The 19,298-nt window shown below is 42.3% G+C and overlaps 1 protein-coding gene across 7 annotated transcripts in view; it reads right to left on the minus strand.

The window, feature by feature from the left end:
- The window catches only part of DENND2B (DENN domain containing 2B), a 166,964-nt gene that overhangs the window by 124,468 nt on the left and 23,198 nt on the right, over nt 1-19,298 (minus strand). For 4 of the 7 annotated variants that reach the window (XM_040559047.1, XM_040559045.1, XM_040559053.1 and 1 more), the window contains exon 2: nt 19,015-19,085. The exons of the other annotated variants lie outside the window; for them this stretch is intronic. The gene's annotated coding sequence lies outside the window, so the exon portion shown is untranslated. The remainder of the gene's footprint in view (nt 1-19,014; nt 19,086-19,298) is intronic. 7 annotated transcript variants of the gene reach the window in all.

Below are 19,298 nucleotides of genomic sequence, written 5' to 3' on the forward strand. Positions count from 1 at the left end.
CCAGTTAAAGGAGAAACCTATTTCAATATTTGAGAGTTCAAGAACAGATTAATTTACCATATTCACTGGCTCTATGGTTGCAAAACCAAAGCTAATTCCAAACATAAAGACACACAACATTTTTTCTTGGACAAAAAAAAAAAATAAATTAATCAATCCCCAGCAATGTCATATGGGAAAGCTTGGACTGAGAAGTTGAGAGAAAAAATACTTTTTTTTTCTTTTTTTTTTTTTTTTTTAAGAGTATTAAGAAAATTCAGGAAAGTATTTGGACTCAGAAGAACAGCACCATGCCCAAAGTTTTTACACTTTGACAAACAGCTTGGAGACTTACTCTTCAGAGGATTTAACTGGAGTCAGTCATTCAGAGTTTTGAAGTTGCATAAAAGATACTAAAGGGACTGCGTGACTCTGCTTTCTGCAATGAGTAGTATAAGCAAGAGTCCCTCTAGTGGGCATAAAAATATAAAGCTGACAGTGCAGCGCAAAGTCGGAAATCCAATTTATTTTTTCGCTGTCAACCACGTCACTATGCTGTTATGACATTTCACCCCTGCATTATATATTTAAAATAAAACCAGCATTTGCAACTAACTATTTATGTGTTATTTACAACGCTCAACATACAAAAATGTGTACATACATTACATAACCAAAACAGCTAGGTTTACACACGAGGAGATATAAAAAAGTTCCATCATATTTCTATTCAGTTTGTGTTTGTAACTTGATTGCAAAGGTGGGATAAAAAAGACCATAGACACTCTGAGATAGCTGAACCATCCTACGTGAACACTTGTCTCTACACATCACATATCATAAAATATAAGCTACACTGGAGCATAGCGTCGACTATACTTCTGAAAACCCTACATTTTATGAATGACAGAACTCCCAGTGGACTGTACACCTAAACCACCTCTCTTTCTACCAAAAGCACTACACAAAGGCTACACAAAGCATATTTTACACTGTTATCAAGAACTGCATGAAGACTATTCACAGGTAGATGAACATCAAGACAACTACTTCAGCTATGAAGAATCCAAAAGACACCAGAATGACATCACATTAAACAGTTTGTCTAGACATGAATGTGGCACATGCTAAGCTTGCAAGTTCATGCTAGGTTCCCTTGACAGCATACCAGCGAAGCCCAGCAGAACCATAGGAACCAAATATGAAAAATCAGTACATGTTTTTGTCTTGAAAAGTTCCCTTTGGTATGTGACTGAGTTAAACTCACTGCATGCTGCAAGTGGGCACAGTTTCAGCTGCGTAACTGGGGAAAGGGGGAGGCAGGTAACTCCTCCCAAGAAAGGAATGTTTTACCCGGCACCAATGCAAAGGGAGTGCTCAAATGCGTGAAAGGAATAAAAACAATATATATATATTTTTAAGAACAACACTATGAATTGATCAATGGGCAGGTGAAGTGATCAAGTCTTGTCCATCAATCTCAGATTTTCTACAGACCCCATTACTGGTAACGTGGGAGCATATACGAACCATCTGCATCGTGTCCCACTCCAGAGTTTATCACAAGGCTCTGTAGCACTTTATTAGGAGACCACATCTGCATACATGGCAAGTATCTCAGGGGAGCATGCGCTTTAGCATTTATAAACAACTGAATATGCTCACTGCATTACATATACACTCAGTTACAGTCAACAGCTCCAGACAAAACAAATGAAGTAGTTAAAATATATCATGCATGCACAGCTATGCAAGTACAAAGTACAGTAGTAGAACTACAGCCCAAGGTTTGGTCTCAGGCAGGTAACTACGACCAGAGACCCCAGACAAGCACCCTTCTGTTCCAAGCCTCATGAATACACTCCTGATCAACTCCTGGCCAAGAGGCAAAATGTTTTGTTCAGGTTGGCCCATGTGAAATAAGAACCATGTCCATCTTTTTTTTTCCTTCCCTGGGCTTTTCTATGAACACATCTACACTCCAGAGCAAGAGTTAGGGTAAAGACAGAATTTAGGATTATAGACAGAGGACATGATGAACAGCTAATACTAGGTTAATTGCAAAATAAAGAAAGAAATGTCATGGCTACACTGTGATCAGAAAGCATTAGAATATGTATCTTCATCCCCTGCGGTAGACAAACAATCCATTACTCACATATGGCTGATATTAAGTTTCTTATTTCCGACACACTTCCCTTTTCTCACCGGTTGGACGTGCTCCTTCCTATGCTCTGTGGTCACAGGCACAAGATGCAGAAGCCACGTGACACACACAGGAGCAGACATGCACCAAAAAGGATGAGAGCACAGCGAGAGTCCTCACCAGGGCACACCTGGTGTCCCTGCCCTCAGGATGGGGAATGGAAATATGAGCTGCTCACTCCACAAGCTGCATGGTCTCAGCTTCTTCACTGAATGCTTTTCAAATCATGCAGCCATCATTAGCAACACGAGATGAAACAAACATCAGATTTGCTTCTAAATGACTCATGACATTTTATTATTTTCACTTGGTAAAAACATAACATCAACTTCAGGATTTAAAAAGATGAAAATAGATAAGCTACAAACTAAGCTGCCCACAACAACAGCATAAATCTGCGGTAGGTGTAAATGGAGATCAATCACTGAATTCACTTCAGTGAAATATTTCCTTGCACTTTTTTTAAAAAAAACTAAGTTCCACATAAAAATACTTGTGTACAATGATTCGTGATTTTTCCACCCTCCTCAGATAGCTTCTTGCCTTTCACGGGGGTCTGCCTCTCCCCCTTTCCCACAGAAGATGACCACCTTATTTCTGTTCCTGCTCATGTCGTCTCTACACCACAGTCCCTGACCTTCTTTCTAGTGACCTCAGTGAATACATATCAAATCAGACATAGATAACCTTAAAACACAGCAGCAAATAGTGAAGCTCGAGTACCCTGTCCCAGCATGGGGATGCCATGAAAAGGCAAGTGCCCACAGCTCCTGCTGACCTCACTGGGAGAGGCAGGGAACCAGGTAGCGCTTCCTGATCACCAGGCAGCGACTTGCAAAGGTATGGAAATAAGGGAAAAGGCCCCAGCCAGCTCATAATGTAAAGCATGCACACACTAGATAAACTGTGTTCTTTACTCTCTGTTTAGAGGCACAGTGCTCAATACTTTGGCATAAGACACCCAGTGACTCCTATATGGGACAAGAGGATGATATCCAGTGCAGCAGCTGCCATACTCTTTGGAGCAGTCCCATAAGGTGAGTTCTCCTACGATTTAAGTCTGCAGCATTGGCCTTTATCTTTCAACATTGCACACAACAGCACAGCAACAAGGCAAATGCCACAAGATGGCACATCCAACCTCCCATTGGGGCTCTGTGCTTTGTTGGCGTGAATAAAGCTTCCCCTGACTTCAGTGACACGTTAACTTCAAACTTCACTAAATCATGCTTTGCTGGAATTGTGGTATCACAGTAAGTAGTATAAAAATACGTCATGGCCCAGCAAACAATAAAGGAGTTGACCCAACATATGAGGCCCCCTGGTTTCAGTGGGACTGCACAGGCACAGGCCTAAATCAGTCAGCTATGAACTTGTTTTCTTCTCCCGTTTCAGCATCAGAATCATCACTCATAGCATTTCCACCACTCTCTCTTCAAGCAGAATTAAAAATTTCCATGACTTCTTTAACAGCCCAACAAGGATCATGTTTGAAGCACTGTACTGATTTCACTAACCCAGAAAAAAAGTACACATGCATATATATATATATATATATATATATATACACACGCGCGCGCACACTGTATGTATATAGGAAACAACTAATCACAGCTGAGCACACTTTGGGATGTTGCCCACCACTTCATGGCTCTATATCCCAATTCAGTTTGATCTCTTTTTGCACGCGAAGGCCTGCCATACTTGGGTCTGACTTGGACCTCTCAACTGGATGCAAGGTAAAAATTTGCCAAAGTTGCTGAGTGATTCAGTGAAATTAAGAGGATATCTGTACCTGGGAGGTCGTGACAAGAACCTGACACACTTTCAACTCCTGTGTGAACACTTATTCAGAAATAAAGTAGATTTACATTGTGACTATTATTGTTTTAGGCCTTGGTTCAGCAAAGCACTTAAACATTGACTTCAAAAAAACTTAAAAATATGCCAAACATGTGCTACAATATTTTACCAAAGTGGTTCTTTAGTAATATTGTATATTTTAGAAAAGACAGACGGAAATAAATTTTATTTGGCAATTAAAGCTTTAAAATGCTATTTGATGATATAACTGGGACACACTCCCCATGCTAAACATACTAATGAGGCTGAAAAACTGCTGAGCAATAAGCTGAATAATTCCTTAATAAAACAACTTTAAATCTGAACAATGCAGAACCAACTCATGTAAATGCCTGGTCTGAGAATTATCCATACCTACAACCTGATTCACGACAGGAGACACATATTACAGCTCACCCTGCTAGGAAAGCAGTGCAAAGCCAAACCAGCCATACGAACTGGCGCCAGGCCCAGGCAGCCAATTCAGCCAGCCCTTGACATCCCAGTGCTGCAAACTGTTTCAGGTGGCACCAGGTCAAGCCATAGGGATAACCAAAAGCTGGGAAGCTCGTGTTAAAGAAGTCCTTCTACTCCTTAATTCTCCAGAGCCAGCCCTGTCTCCAACCCATCTGCATGCCCGCCAAAACCCTTCCTGTGCGAGTCTGTGTTGCATCCCAGGCATGCCCGAAAAGGTACAGCAGGAAGCAGTGGGACCACAACTGGTGGAGGGGAGAAGCTCCTGAAGGGACACTTTGTTCTGTCTGGACAAAAGGAGACAACTTTGCTCTTTGTAGGGGTTAGCTTCTTCCTATACCACTTTTTACTGCATATATTTCCCTACCAAGCGCGGATTTGTGTCCCAAGAAGAGGGACAAATGAGACAAGCAGGCTTCCTCTGGGAAGTGATGCCAGCAGAGATGTCAATGAGTTGCTTGAAATTCCGCAGGAGTTCTGGTTTAACCCTACATGAATGCAAGATATCTCAGTTTGTCTTAGTTCACTGCTCTTTCTTTTAAGTAAAAGCCAAAGGACAAGTTTCTGTTGTCCTTGTTCACAACGCACATCCTGCAACACAACATGCTACACATGGGACTAGAGGGCAATTGAAAAAACAGATCCCCTCACACCTGGAATTGCAATGCAAGCAGGACTCACATGAATACAACTCTGGGAGCACCGAATCTTGTGTACAGCTGAACAAGTGCTGCAAAACTCTGATTTAACGCAAAGAGGCAGAATTCTTCTCAGAGCACATAAATGATGGGAAAAGACAGACCCTTTAAGCTAAATCTCCACCTTTCAAACTGGCGTCAGGTAGCCCTTCCTGTACGAAATGACTTTCGCTCGGGTCATGGGACAGAGAACAAAGATGCTGTTGGGAACAATTTCTGTTGCACTTATAAAGGGAAGAGCATCTCTTAGCCAGGAAAGCAAGGAACACAAGGACAAATACATTCAATAATGCAGTGCTGGTTCTTAAGCAGAACATGCATGCTGGTTGGGGTGATTTTTTGTACGCTTTCCCACCCTGTACAAAAGAGCTCTTAATTTAAACACAAAATGGGAAATCAGAGGGCCTAAGCCTGAGCATCCACTATGATATCACCTTGTTTACATGAGAAAAAACACAACCAATAGCTCTGTGCTCTCTTTGAACTTCTAAATAAAGAAATAGATAAAAAAACAGCAACATGTTTTGTGATTCCTTTTGATCGCCAGCTATAAAAGTTCACAGGAAGTTTATGCAACCCGTTCTGACTGGATAGATCTTATCTTCCAAATCCTATTAGCCAAGAGACTCGAAAAAGAAAATGTCAGCCTGACGTTCGTTTGCACACAAAGCAATGACTTATCTGTGGGATAACTTCTGCAGTTGGCTTCCTTTATTTCAGTCATGACTTGAACCTTCAAGTTGGCCTGGAGATGCTGTGAAGTGCTGGTAACATGCTGAGGGTGCCTACGAGCCCTGCTTAGCATCTCTGGGGAGGAAGGGTACTGGGAGCACCAGCCCAGCGCTCCCCCAAATCACCTACACCCCGCAGAAACCAAAGCCAGCAACAGCATCTGTTTTCTTAGGCATATAATGAGTTTGTCTTCCATGATCATAACAGCAGGCAGATTTTTCAAGCCACAGACAATAAAGTTATTTTCTTCTCTATTTTGGATAGAGCAGATAAACAAAATATTACTTTGAATATACACAGCTCCTTTCATTCTTTCATTCATGACCCTCCATGTGCTTTACAGATCTGGGTAAATGCCACTGCTGTCTGGCTGCCTGGAACAAAGGCGTTAAGTGGATTTGTGCACGAGGCTGCACATCGCTCCCCTCAGAAACAGCGCACAGCTGAGCTCTGCCCGCGAGGCTCTGCTGCCTCCCGTGAGGTTGTGTTTAGGCCCCGCAAGGCAGTCAGGGCCAGCCCAGCTCCAAGGGACACTGGAACTTCTTTTGTTCCTAGAAAACTATTTGCTTGGGCATGGGAAACTGCTGAAGTTAAACTTGCCTTCTAGCTGGCTTCCAGTGCCACAGAGGAAATGAAAATCAGTGACAGCGGAGTGGCCAGGACAAGCTTGTGCAAAACAGAAGTCATCTAAAACCAGACTGTGCAGACAGTTCAAAAACATTTGGTGAACTTCAGTGAGATTTCTGAGTACCTTAGTGCTTCTTGGGTTTAGCAATGAAGCGTAGTATGGAGATTGCCAAATGAGCCATAGCCACAGAACTCAAAACTGAAAGCAACACAGCCCCAACAGCACAAGGCTTGAGCTATCACAGCCACATTTTTTCAGGAAAGAAGTCGTGTCTCCACACAGTGTCCCCCTGCGCCGTGCGGCTGTGCAGACCTCTTGGAGTCAGCCCTAGGGCTCTGTGTGCCAAGCTCCATTGTGCAGCACAGACATCCCCTGAGCAACACACTGCAGACCACAGAGGAAGCATGTCCCAGCATTGGGAATTCAGCTCCAAGTGCCTGAGCTCCAGATGAATGCCTTAAAAGCAAGGTCATTCTTCCCCCTCTGGCTCTGTGCACTTTTCCAAAAAGAGGTGGGGAAAGCCTCTGAAGACAGCCCCACATCCATGAAAGGTCTCTCCTGAAACCCTGGTTCAGTCTGCTGGGGAATCACACACCTACCAGTCTCCTTTTCCTCACTAAGAGTAGAAGTCATTATTTAAGGAAAAAAATATATATTAAAAGTAGTCATTTTACTTTATTTTCATCAAAACCGATGGTTCAGAGATAACGTTGCCTCTTGCCACTAAAAAGCATAATTTCTTCTTTTAATTACAGTATCTCCCATTTTAGAGACAAAAGAAAAGCAAGAACCAATGTTGTGTGTGGCTTGTTTTTTTTTAACATCTAACTGAAAAGGGTGGAACTTGGGAAAGTACCAGTACTTTTCTTCCAAGTCTGGGAAAACTATACAGCTTATACAGGCCAGGACACCGTTATGGATATTTTTGTTTAAAACACTGGATAAGGTCCATGTAGTCACATGATGTTCCCCATTGCTACGTACTACATTGCTTTAAGGGGACAGACAGCTCCCAGGAACTGCTGCTGCTTGCTGTGGAATGCTGAAACCCTACAACACCAGCTGAGCGGTGGCCATTCAGTGGGCAAAGACTGTGCATCAGAAAGTTTGCAAAAGATCTCGCTGCCAGCGAAGAAGTGCTAGCAAAAACCCTGCTATAAGTCTAGATTTCTGGCGCAGCCCTGGCCTGTAATACCACGAGCACTGAACACCACACCAACATCCCCATCTAAATGCAGGGCCAAACATCTAAAGGCATTGACCATGACCAATTAACAGCTGAGACTGAGACATGTAACTTATGGCTGCTACCCTCGCAGCTGGGTGTGTGCATGCTCATTGCAAACACAGGTTACTGCCCATGATGCTGGAAGCAGCCTATGGAAAATCTGAACCGTAAGATTCAAACCATTAAGAGAGTGCATTGCAGCTTGCTTCGGGGAAAATTCCCCATTCAAGAACAGACATGCCGATTACAACTTCAGTTTTCTAATTTCCTCATGTGTGAAAGTCTCATCAGTAAATATGAGAGCCATGTGCTTACTGGAATCACAAAGCAATGCTCTCCATTTGCAAGAAAGATCTGAAAGGGCCTTTTTGCACACATATATATGGATGAAATCCACACTGTGAAGGAAACAGAGAAGGGACCCAACAAGGAATCAGAAGAATCAAATGCTGTTCTTGATTTTGACCCCATCCAGTTATATGACTTTGGACAATGTCCTTTATGTAATAACGCAATAGCTCTTTGGCTTTCTGAACCTCCGGCAACTCAGAAGCAAGCGTTACTGGAACAACACAGTAAACTACAGTCTCACCACAAACTTCAAACAACATACATTGTTCTTCACCTTTTACAATTCCATACGTAAATCAACCTCCAAGAAACTGTTTCCAGTTTCTTAACCTGTTCCACATCTATGCATTTTTGATACTCCCTTCAGCCTGAAAAAGGCCAAACACGTAGAAGTTTTCTTTGTCATCCCTACCACTGAAATCAGAAGCTTTCCTCACAATTTACATGGTCCCGGAACACAACAGAAGTGAATGTAGGTCCTGAGGGAATGAAAGATTTAGACCATGTTTTCTCCTGTCTATGCATGAAATTAAATCACAAGTTTGCACCATTTTTCTTAGACAAAGATTTCATATCTGATCACTCTCTAAAATATTAGTTAGTTACACTGCAAGATTAAAAAAAAATGTACTGTAGGCCATTTTAAATATCTCCTCCATCCAGCTGCATTCACAATAAGCTGTACCGCATCTGTCTTACAAGCACCTCCACAGTGGTTGAAAACTTCCTACCCAGACTGGTGTTTTATCACCAATTTCATCTCTGATTTACCATGGTGTGACCTGGAGCAAATAGCAGCAATTCTAGTACCTCACCTCCTTTACAGGGGCTCCCAAGTGTAGCTAACACGGCTTGCAAACAAACTGTGAAATGCTCAAAGCAGGATCTTGCATTCCCAGTTCCTAGACATCCAATGACACTCATGGAAAGCCAGCAAACCAACAAGGTGGAAATGAAGATGTTTCTAAAACACAATGCCATTTTACATCCATTTGGAATGGTATTTAAAATACTTCAGGAAATGTAACCCTCTCCTGCAATTTAGCATGAGCCACGGGTACCCGAATCTGTTTTCTGTCTCAGTTTTCTCATCTCTGAGGACCTGGTAATAAATGAAGTTCATTAGAAATACTGTTAGTATAAATGTATTAAACTTCATATGGTGGCCTAAGATTGTTGGAAGGAAAGCATTGCTGTATTAAGAAAGAGGCTGACTACACCCCCTTTTAATTTAACCACTTTCCCACTACTAACTCCATTTAGGAGGCTGTATTAATACAATCCTCGAATATGTTCACTATACAACTATAAAATCACAAGCTGGGCTACGGAATGGAAAAGAAATGTCATGCACAGCCAGAGAATGAAAGTCAGCTGCCTGAACACTATCTCCTGGATAAAAGAGCAAGCCCATTAACACAAGAGGGTGATAACCCCCCCCATATGCAGCACAGCACCTCTGAAAGCAAAAACAACAACAGCAGGCATTTGAGATGGAGAATGGAGCAGACTGCTATGACTCATATGCTGTATGTCTAGTCAGTGAAAAATCTGGCAGAAGTGTTCTGTTTGACTATGTCTGTACATTCCCAAGAGATTTATAGCTGCTTATTAAATCATCTGTTCCTGTTAAAACCAAAGAAACTGTATATGTTTCACTGGATTTTACATCTGGTAGAAAGACCTATTAACCATTAATACAGAGTAGAGGCTTTTCTATTGGATGAGCCATTCAAAAGATTTTAAGACCTTATTACAGGAAGTAAAATCTACCAAGGGATGGGCTGCAGGAGGGGGTCTGAAACCTGCTGCATCAGTGGATGGGTCTCCTTTACTGGCATCTCTGTTCTGCCTCATTCTTCAAAATCAGGGGGGTCTTTTGAGTGAAAAGTAGTTTCTAATGAGGAAAGAAAAGAAAACAAGTACTTTCTACAGAGAAAGCAGTCATGTCTTCAAGAAAATGCCCAGCTTGAGACAGGGTTTGTAGAGTAGTTTCACAGAGCACAGTGATGCACACACACTGTTGCGGGGCACCTGTCAAACTGCAAGGAGAGGACAGTGGTATCAACCAACCAACTGTTCTTCACACTAAGCTCAGGAGCTGGAGGGAAAACACCTCTAGCCCTGAAGTTTCACCTTAAAACCCAGTGAAAGAGGTCAATTTCAATCCACTCTGTTAAGCTAAAGCAAGCTGTTTGTTATCTCAAAGTGCTCTGCAGAACATCTCCACCCCTACCTTCACACACATTCTCCATTGAAAAAAACCTGCACAAACAACACACTTTCCTTCTCCCTTCCCCAGTTCTTACTGTTCATTTTTCACCCTTGGGCACATCCACAGCTTTGCTGTCTGAGATAGCCATCTCTTAACAGTAGTGTATAAAGATATTATTAAATAGGAGCTATTTTCTGAGGTGTACATTTGCTGAACATTCGGAATGCCTAGAAGGTAGGAAAATTCTACACATTTTATATTAACCCCTTAAAAATAAACAAAAACCTAGGCACATTTGCTAAGCATTTGAGAATGCAGAAATACTGCTTCAGTGCTGAGACTGTAACAGGGACATACTTTAAAAACGTCCTTCTGGCTCCAACACATGGTGCATCTAGCTCAAACTCTGCCTTCAAATGCTAGTCAGGGCAAGTCCATGAACCCAGCAGCTTTCTGTCCGTTTTCCTTTGTCCATTTGAGACTGCAGGCTGTGGGTAAGCAGAGCTGAAAAGCAGCAAGATTTGCAAAATTTTGCTAACAGTGCATTTGTTACTCTCGCTGTACAAATGAAATGTTATTAAGTCTGTAAAGTGAAACATGACAGAAAGCCATGTCTGAACTCTCATACTTAGCATAAAAATCAGCAGCTTGGGAGTTTTGCAGCACAATAATAAAATCAAGACCCATACCAGCTCACGCACAGAGAATGCCCAAAGCCCACAAGCGAGGGAGCTGCGCACCACCACCATTGCCCGTGGGTGCAGCTGTGGCAGATTTGCCAGCACACACTGGGTGGGGGGACATGAAACGATGGGTTTTCAGCACATTTCTCCTTCATGTTTTTGAACTGCTGCCTTGTAAAAGTCAGTTTGCTAAAAAACATGACAAGATAATGGTAGGTCCTGCTGAATCTGCACAGCCTATACTATGCCAAACTGATTTCTGCAGTAAATCATGTGCACTCTCAAAACACAAAGGCAGGGCTGTACAACTCTGGGAATGGGTTTATACCATACATTTATTTTTGTCCAAAATGACGAAAAGTCTGTCTGCCCTTGTTTTTTCTCTTTCTTATCTCTCTGTTGAACTGTCTTCAATTTAGCACACTGAATCAATGGAGGAGGAACAAACATGCATGGTAAACTTGAAATCCCAAGACTCTCTATGGAAGCCTGAGTCAGCACAGATACTCTTGCCAGTAGCAACTACCCACAGCTGCATGGACCCCGACTATCACCAGCTTCCTGCCTGTCACAGTAACTGACCCTCTGGGGTATCAGTTGGTCATTGGCAAATTAAGGCTGATTTAGTATTTTTCCTCTTTAAAAATAAAAAAAACACACACGCACACTATAAAACAACATTGTGCATGGGAGAAAAACAAGCAAACACTGAATTATGTCAATATCTATAATGGGTACAACAATACCACGGCTCAGCCCATTCAGGGTGAGACATGATGACTAAGGCAAACCACCCCTGCAGCACACCGCCCGGCAAGCTTTGGGCTAGTCATACATTACAAGTCTCAGATGGTAGTGATGGAAAATCAAGAGTGTCATTTGACCTTGAATAATCTTCTCTGTATCTTTTGATTTGGTTCTCCTTCCTTAATGGGAAGGCAGTTAATTAGCTTAACTTAACTTTCTTGCTCTGTTTCAACTTTGCCCTCTGCCACACACGCATTCACGCTGTAATGCACAATCAGTGAACTTCGAGCGTACGTGAACCTGGGCCAACTCATTCCCCACCAACACCACAGTATCAGTGGATGTGTCACCCCCACTCTCACCCTCAGACACATCCCCAGTGATCCAGCCACGTAGAAGGGGTTTTCATAGCATTGCAAAAGAGAGTTTTGCACTGCTAGGGAGGAGGATTGATCACTATTTCATAAGCACAGAAAGCACACAAATAGTGCTGTCCCCTGTCACTGGAGAAAACACCATATGAGAAGAGTCATGAGAACTACTGCAGCCTTCCAGACCAGCGTGAAACCTTAGTCAGCCCTTAAGCAAGCTGCTGAAATCAATGCTTAGCTTTCAAGCACACGGTCAAATATTTGGCTGAGCTGGGACCATTTTCAAGTGTGGGATGCAGAATCCCACTCAATGGCTGCTCCAATGAGAGGCTAGAGAAGTGCTCCTGATATATAATAATGCAGTAATTTATGGGGACACATTCTCCCTTAACCAGAAGCTCAGACTCATCTGTTCTCCACAAGCAGTTGTTTCATAAGGATTGCTGCTGTGCCCCACATCTGCAAACAGCTGCCAGCCACAATAGGAAATGGTTTACACTGATTGAGTATATTTCTGAAACCCCACCAATTCTGCTCCACAAGATGAAAAAAATACACCAGTAATAAGAAAACCCAAGAGAATTTGATCATCTTCATTCTGCGCCTTTGCTGAGAAGTAAGGATCTTTGTTTTCTCTTTCAGACCATCCTGTTATTCATGCAGGGAATTACAGACCTAACCAATTCTATAAATAGTTCTGCCCTGAACCTCACGGTTTAAGTTTAGGTTGAAAGATCATTCATATGTGAAGCATGACTCTTAGGTGGCAAAGTAAAGCCATTCTGATTCCCAACAATTTTATGTTTAGCTTGTTTTAACTGTACCAATCTGCTGCCTCATAAGCCCTTGCTCCTCAAAGTCATTGAGCGGTAGGTGTCAGAAGAAAGAGATCCTGGAATCTTTTGTTAGAACGAAAGGTCACCTACATGCAAGCACAGAGCTGAGGGCCAGGCACTCCCACCCCCTTGGCACACAGCTCACACTGCTCACCTGTGAGCACCCATCACATCCATACAGCTGCAGCCCGTTGCCCGCTGGTGAGCGTGTGGGCAGGACAAACCTTCCAAACCCTAAATTTAAGCACTAATATGGTACTGCTAACCTACCCAAAGTTACATCAAACTCTCAGTGCCATGGTACAGGATTATAATACTTATTAATGAGTCAGATTATCTCCTGTAGAGGACTAATGGTCTCCTGATGCCCACACAGCTGTGACTACTACCTGCAGACTAAGACCACTGATGAAAAAACTAATTGCCTGTAGAAGATTTTTTCAGACAAAACATATATAAGGCAAAACGACATTAATCTTATAACCTGAAGGTAATGCAAGGTAAACTGTGTTAGATGTCTGCAAAGGCACTGCAACTACCAAACAGAGGCAGCTTCATTAAGTAGGTGGTAGCAAGTTTTGAAGTTACAGTTCATGCCTACAATTAGCCAAGGCTTCAGATGCTGAAGTACCGGTTTGAACCTGCCAACTAGTTGCTGAAATGACTGATAAAAAAACTATCCACAGACACTTGAAGACAGAAGATTGTTCCTGTCATTAATGAGTCCACAAAAAATGCCAGCATCATACCAGCGGCTGGGCTCCAAGGCTGACCCACAGAGCATTCAGCCACGAATATAAACACAGCACACTGGTAAACCTGCCTGTTTTAAAGCTGTGATGACACAGTCAAATAACAGGCTGTTGGAAAACCACCACCAGAGTGACCAACTACACCCCTCTCATTTGGTTATTACTGATGCAAAGACCTTCTTCCTGCATGCCTTATTGTCTGAATCCACATGCAACTTTCTATGAACTTCATATCCTGGAAGGCTTGTTTTTTTGGGGTGGTTTTGTTGTTAGGTGTTTGTTTGTTTGTTTTGTCTCTTTGGTTTTTTTTTGTTTTGTTTTTTGTTTTTGTAACAGTTCAGTGCTTTCAACTCCAGCTTGCATTCTACCAAATAAAACCGGGTAGCCATTGAAAGGCATCAAGGAACAATCAAATCTTACAGAGTCAGAAAATGAAACCTCAAAACACTTTGCTCCCAGTTAAAAACTTTGAAAGCAAATTGGTCTAGCCTCATGTGGGTAACTGGCATTAAAAAAATAAAAATAGAAAAAAAAAAAATAAAGAGGACTCTATACACAATCACATCTGACTTCCCGCAAAGCTCAGCTTTGCAGGAATTGCAGGCAGGGAGAGCCTGGGCAGCCAACAGCCCTGATCAAATGCCCCTGCTCACCTTCATCACAGACCTCACAGCACTTACTGGAACAGGAGCAAAGTGGATAGCATGATCAGAAAAGATACATTACACTGAGGCAGGAAAACACTTCCAGCCTGTGAGCTAACACCTCATTTTAAATAGAAGACAACACCAGTAAGAAATTCTCTCTGAAAAGTTATTCCTTTCCTCCTCTTTTTTTTTCCTCCCTTTTAGTAAAAGTATGCTTTAGACAAATTGTGTACAGTATGTGCATTCTTCTGCATGGAAATCTTTGCCTGTTATTAAAATCAAATGCAAGACAAACAACAAAAAATCCACTTTTGATGGGTCTGCTTGTCATGCCAAGGCCCCCAGCTTCCATTCTCAGGGATTTACTGAAATATTTGTTTAGTTACACAGAACTGGAATTCTGGACTACCAGCTTCTCCCCTGGCAGGATCTTTGGCCTTGCTAGGGATTGGTAGCAATATCAAATATATTTCCAGTGACATCAGTAGGAAAGTAACTATGCAATAAATAGCAAGTTATTCAAAGCTATGAGTTCAACTGTCCCTTGTAGCTACTCATCTGTGTTAAGGACAATGAAAGATATCACCCCCCCAGGATACAAGGCGCTGGATCCCTTCCATTCAGGAAATGTCATTTCTTCGACACTCTGCATAGATGCAGTTACTCTCCTGTAGTGCCCATCGACAGCTGGAAGAAAGGCTGAGGCACACTTATCTCCTTCTTTCCCTACAACACACTAGAAAGTAGACAATGAGAATAAAAAGAATTTTGTACTATTAGGCTTAAGTATTTCCATGCCTTGAGACAACATTTTAAGAAACTTTTTTGAGAAAATTACCTAAGCAAATAAAAAAAAAATAGGTACAGGTAAATGTTGATCTCCTCCTACTAGCATTGTACATTTCAAGCCTTTGGGACACACATTTCCAAGTTTTCCTTGTAGGTATAAAAGATAGAAAGGGTCAAGATTTTCTAATAATCATTGAACTACAGGAACCTGGGCCTTAAAAGAGGAAAGAAAAAAAAAAATCACATTAAAAAAATCACAATAAAATTGGTGGAGTTGGCAAGAGTAAAGAAGGATTTTTTTTTCCTTTCACATCTATCACCTGCCACCTCCCACACAACCATACTATGTAAGAGCGCACTGTGACAGAACAATCCTCGCTCAAACTTTAAATGTTCTTAGCCACTGTAATTATATACAGAGCAATCATGAACTGCTTCACTTGCCAGCTAAATACAACAGCATGTGGACCACAACATGGCAGCCCTTAAAGGATGTATAAAGATGAAGGAGAGTGAAAAAATAAATCAGCCAGGCTGGTATTTGAATACTGAAAGGCCAGACCAGCGCACTCCAACCCCAGTGTCCGCACTGCTATACTTAATGACAAAAATGAGAGACTTTTGACAACCATGTGTAGTTACAATGACAGCTTTCTCTTCCTGACTGAAAGCTGACAACTACTTCTTGCAGGCTGCTGCCACCATCCTGGGGCCTGATGCAGCCACAGTCTGCCAGGGGAAGCAGGCATTCAGGATGCGACAACCCCATGTTCTGCAGAGACCCCACATCCAACCTGCTGAGGGTCAGCTCTTCCCCACCCCACGCCTCCTGGGTTTGAGAAACCACAGGAATCCATACCCTAGAAATGGTACTACTGGAGATGAAAACCAAGAACTTAGAATGGATCCACCACCCCAGTGCATGAGGTTTCACACCAGCAAAACTTACTGGTATCTTCCTGTAGCAAATATCAACATATTCATCTACACATCAGCCTTTCCTTGACAGGTTACAGTTTTTGAGAACATCAACTTTCCATTCACTAGTTCTACCCATAGCCCACTCCACAGTCATTCCTGCAATTATTGTTTCCAAATAAATCATTATGTGCTGCTTATGCTTCAGCTTCACTTCCCCTAAATATCCCTCTTGACTGCAAAAATGCATGCAACCAAAAGACCTCTCTTCCAGATTAAACTGCAAGTAAGCAAGCTGCTCTATGCTCCTGAACTAAACAATCTGGTCAGAACTCTTAAAAATAGCCACACAGAACCCCCAGAGGTGGTACCTTCAGCCCAGCCCCAGGGAACATCCGTGTACATCTCATGATCCTGAGGAACCAGGGCACGTCTGATGTTCCTTTCTCTGGAGAGGCCCCACACTACAGATGGTGGCTGTGTGAAAGTACGCTGTTGAGGCACACATCAGCCTATGAATATTTCTTTTTGGATATATAGCTCCCTTTGAATTCTCTCATAATTGCACCAGCCTTGTGCACACATGTTCGTTGCCTGAACCGTGGGTGGGAGATGCATCTGGCGCCTGCTCTATGCAAGCCATATAAGGCTGAATTCTCCAGACCACTGAAGACAAATGTGGGCCTTTCCACGGGCTTCTCCAAGAGTGGGACCAGACCCACGTTCCTCCATTTTAAAGAGCATCAGGACCATGCTGAATATTTCCAGTCAAACACAGTCAACCAGGCTAATGCTGCAAGCCTAGGAGAGGAACCTGCTCAGCAGGGATTTTCCACAAGCTCGCAAGGCAGACCTCACTCACTGTACTCAGCACCCATTTTATTCTGATCAACTTGAGAACAATTTAGACAGAAACTGGCCATGAGTAGTCCTAGGCTGGAAATTACAAGAATATTTCTACCTGGCAATACTAGCAAAATATTCGAATGGCTTTCCAACAAGCAGAACTACAGGGTCAAACGGTACCTGCTGTGTCATTTGTAAGGGATACGTCCGTCTCCCAGTAGAAAGGCATTGGCCCTAATGGCCCAAGAGGACCCTCCTAGGGTTGCCAACACCTGGGGCACCACAGCAGGGCTGTAGGGCAGGCAGGTCACCTCTCCACAGCGAGAACCTGCTTCCACCACAACCTGAGCCCTTCCTGCCAGCACAGCTTAGGAACACCACACAGCTCAACACCCAGCAAGAGGAAACTGGAGCAAAGAGACTCTGTTTCCTGAGGTGTTTGAGCTCATGTTGCTTGGAAATTCCAATCCCTACTAATTTGCTACATGCCAGTGAAGGCAATGTTGGCACTGGTATCGGGGTGGAAAGGCTGCCCAAGGGGTGATGCTTGGGTCAGTATAGCACACTCCTCCCTCCCCAGCTCTCTCACCCACAGGCGTTCCGCTGCACCTGGGCTTTTCAGCAGCTCTATTGAATATTCAAAACAGAACCACATGCTGAACCAGATTTATTTTTATGCTCCTATCTCATGTAGGCAGAATGTCAACTAGCCCTAAAGAAACAGATTCGGGAAAAAACTCTTTCTCCAACCCTCCAAACTTTCATTCACCCAACTCTTTGTTAACACAACAAGAGTAATGGGATAGCAGGGGCTGGTATTAGAGGTGGATTTTGGAGAAAGAACAAGTATCAGAACATACTTTTCAGAGTCATTCAGCATGTTGCTCTTGACCCATGGAGGAGCTTAAGAAGTAGCAGCTATGCTGGCATTAGAGCAGCTTTGGGGAACTGGGTCACTGGTTTTCCTGATGATTAATTCCAGGCCAAGATACTGATCTGGTTCAGACAAAGTTCAAAACATCCCTGTTTACACAAACAGATGTAGCGAACAGGAAAGACACTCTTGCAAGCTAGCATCTTTCCTTTGAACAGCAATATTGCATTACAATATGATTTCCTGCTTACAAAAAGGGTTGATGGTAAATTCAATTATTCACACTTATCGAGGTTCTCAGCTATGTAGATCTTCCTAGCTAACCTAAAGTTAAAAAAACAGAAAACATATTTTAAGTTTGCTATCCTTGGGGAAACAATTTCCAAAATCTTCTGCCAGTTTCACTAAACGCAACATGACAGGGAGGTTATCTGCAGCCCCACAGCAAAATGGAACTGCAACAGAAAACTTTCCTCAGGACGCACAGCAGTCCTTGTGAGCACTTCGGCCTCATGCTACTCTGCCTGTTGGGAGCACAGGCTGGAGACACTGGAAAACAGGAGTCCAGTTTGGGAGCTTTTTTATTTTGGCTTTTGAAGATTCACTCCTCTTCCTTATAAGCCATCCTTTTAAACAGAAGAAAATACTTTATTTTCTCTTCATAGATAGAATGATCTAGACATTTCCGTGAGTATTAAAGCAGACAAGAATACTGACGCAAGTTGCACTGCCTTCAACATTTTGTTCATCAAAAAGTAAAGATTTGGTGGTACAAAATCCATGCTGAAATATTTTACTTGTAAATAATTAAGGACACATTTTTTCCACAGCGTTTTCTAAAATGAAGTGTATTAAGATTTCTTTTCAAAATTAAAATAGTACTTTGAAGTTTAACTGGAGCTTACTTTCAAAATAATAAAAAAAAAAGACACAATAATCCATATTATAATTCAAGAAGAAAAAAAATATACAAATTACACGTTACCCTGAAATGAATCTTCTCTTTTCCAGTTCAGATAAGGAAAATCCCAAAACATCAGTTAAGTCCTTGCCTTGTAGCAAAGTACATGAGTGCTAACCTCACTGCCTTTCCTGTGCTTGGCAGTAATGCACACATGCAGAATCCAAACTCTAACTTTTAAATATAGTATCCTTCTGAAAATAAAATATCTTATGCAAGTAACAATCTTTTACTTACTCAGTCATGTGAAGAGGCAACACCTTGAATGTTCAAATGAATGAACTGGTCCATCTGCAGCAATCCATATCCTGCATAGCAAATACCACTTTTCAAAAAAGAAAAGCCAAAGAGAAAACCTTGTTCATTAAAAGAAAACAAACTATACTCCACTTCTCAGGTGGCAACATTGCTATTTCCTAACAGCTTGACCCAAAGTCTACTTATTCAAACCATTAGAACGACAGTCCCCTATCTCAGCAGACTTCAACTCAAAAGCTGCTTTCAGTATTACACACAGTTCT

This window comes from Cygnus olor, chromosome 5 (genome assembly GCF_009769625.2).
Source record: "Cygnus olor isolate bCygOlo1 chromosome 5, bCygOlo1.pri.v2, whole genome shotgun sequence".
Classification (NCBI taxonomy): Eukaryota; Metazoa; Chordata; class Aves; order Anseriformes; family Anatidae; genus Cygnus; species Cygnus olor.